Source organism: Triticum dicoccoides, chromosome 7B (genome assembly GCF_002162155.2).
Source record: "Triticum dicoccoides isolate Atlit2015 ecotype Zavitan chromosome 7B, WEW_v2.0, whole genome shotgun sequence".
Classification (NCBI taxonomy): domain Eukaryota; kingdom Viridiplantae; phylum Streptophyta; class Magnoliopsida; order Poales; family Poaceae; genus Triticum; species Triticum dicoccoides.
Window position 1 is genome coordinate 766,669,263 of NC_041393.1, and position 2,575 is coordinate 766,671,837.

The window sequence follows — 2,575 nt, forward strand, 5'->3', positions numbered from 1 at the left end:
GGCTACTCTAGGTCGTGAGTCGCTTGGGTGACATTTCACACATAGGAGAGTAGGAGATTATGAGTAGATGCTCGGCATCTAGGGTGCACACATATAGCTTATTACAAAAGCCATACCTTGGGGACAAACTAGTTAGTAACATAAAGTGCCAGAAAGGTAGGAGGAAAACAAAACTCGAAGAGAACACTCACTTTATATCGGAAAAAAAAGAGCACTCAAGATGCACCGCTAATGTCTCTGACACCCATCACAAGCTCACGGTTCCCCGGTCCCTAATGTGAACACAGATTTTTTCTATTCCTAATGGAGCAGTTGGTAGTCTCGCTTTCAGGGTTTTTTCGTCCCACCTTCTATGGTTTTTTGTTACCTCCTCCCACCTTCGCTGGTTTTTTTCGTAGATTTTTTTCCGTCCCCTCAACCCCACTTCATCGGTTTATTTTTGCGTCACCCTCTCGCACAACGAAAGAAATCTAAACAGATCAGAACTTTCCATACTGGCGCAAGTTATTTAGTAATGTAGAATCAATCGCGAACAATATCTAAAGATCAAATCTAAATTAATTAACCTTACCTGAAATCACTCAATCACATTAATTAGAAAACAAATAATTGATTTTCAGAAAAATCGCTCGATCACATTAACCTTACCTTAATTCACAGATGGTAATCAATCTCCAAACAAAGGAAACAATACATCGAGGCGGGAACAGTAAATAAACTCCCTTTCTTATGACATGTATATAATCTTCCCTTCCCTCGACGTTGTCGAGCATTCTTGATTCTCGAGGCCGATGCTTGGGCTGCATCACTGGGTCGCGGCGGTGCCGGAGGACGAGGACGGCGAGGCCGGGTGCCGCGGCACCGCCTTGGCCGCGGCCGGTGAAGGGGGCGAAGAAGGGCAGTTTCCCTGGCCCTGGCTGTGGTCGTGGCCCTGGGAGTTGGTGCGGTGGAAGCGGCACTTGAAGGACCCGACGTGGGTGGCCGGCGCGCAGACACACTTGGAAGCGGACCCGTGGCCCGCGCCGGACGGCGCCAACACCGACCCGGGCCACCTCCTCCGCGTATTCTTGGAGCTGTGGCTGGCCGATTTACAGTAAATTAATTTCCTCGATTGTGGTGGCAAATATAATACACATAATCCATATTGTTATGCACTAGCATGTGTGTGTGAAATAGATGGATTATGGTCCCGTACCCAATAAGATGGATATGTGTGTGTTAGAGAGAGAGAGGGAGAGAGGGGGAGAGAGAGAGTGAGGAAGAGGGAGGGAGAGAATGTGTGTGTGAGGATTTGATGGTAAAAACGCCAATGTCACTTGATATGTATGAAAATATTAATATTGAACTCTTAAAGTTAATGTGGCCCCGTTGCAAACGCACGGGCGTTCTTCTAGTTTTTAGATAATGTGTTGGTTCATGTGCATATGGTCCCTAGCGGCAACATTTTTAGAAAAGCCATACTGATCAACATAGGCGAAGCCCCAACCAGGATAAGAGAACTCAACTTTTTATTTAACCTTAACAAACAATCACCAAAAAATTTATTAATACATGAGGAGTATATAAGTTAGATACCACATGGAAAATTAGACATCCATCACGATAAAAAATCCTGGTTAAATAATAAATATTTATTAGTGTCGAGCAACATTTTGAGTTGTTGCCCCTATTACTTTTAAGTAGAATTAATGTCGTTAGCCAAATGAAAGGATGTGTTTAAACTCTCTCATGGACTCAAATATGGGTCTCTCGTGCATATTAATTACATTTTTCTGGATATTTACCTTGAGAATATTACATAATTGTTAAGCACAAAAAATATAAGAATGCGTAATAATTTTGTGTGTGTATATATATGTACTCAATGAACAGGCGGGATGACCTGGAGAATGTTGTGGGATTTGACAAGGACATGGAGATTCTTAAGCGGATGTTGGTCCATAAAGATGAGAATAGTCACCACCAAATGTTCATATCCATTGTTGGGGAGAGTGGTGCAGGGAAGAACACACTCGTAAAGCTTATTTGTGATCAGATATGTACAGAGATGGATGTTTTAATCAGGTACAACATGATGCCCGGTTCCAGCACAAAAGATCTCCTCAAAGATGTGTACAAAATGGCATTGCGTCAATCTGCATGTCGGTGTCATGAGATGGAGGTGGAAGAAGATACTGATAGTACAAGTGAAAAGATCCATGGTTTGCTTAGTACAAAGAGGTACTTATTGATCCTCGGTGGGATTTCCTCCAAAAGCACTCTTAGTTGCGTGAGGGCGAGCTTGCCCGACAGTGGCAATGGAAGTCGTGTGATGCTCATCTTGGACAGTGAAAATGAAGAAGTCGCTTGGCATGCTAATACCATGAATAGAAATGGCTTCAATGGAGTACACCTGATGAGCCCATTGGATCAAGCAAGAAGTGCACAACTATTCTTTCGGAAAGTGCTGAGAAAAGCACAGTATGAGTCATGGTTGTCAGCCAGCGAAAAGCAAAGAAACCAGAATGATGAGAGGTATGGTCGACATTATGAGTCACCAGGAATGATTGGGAATGAGCAGGAGGAGGAGTATCGA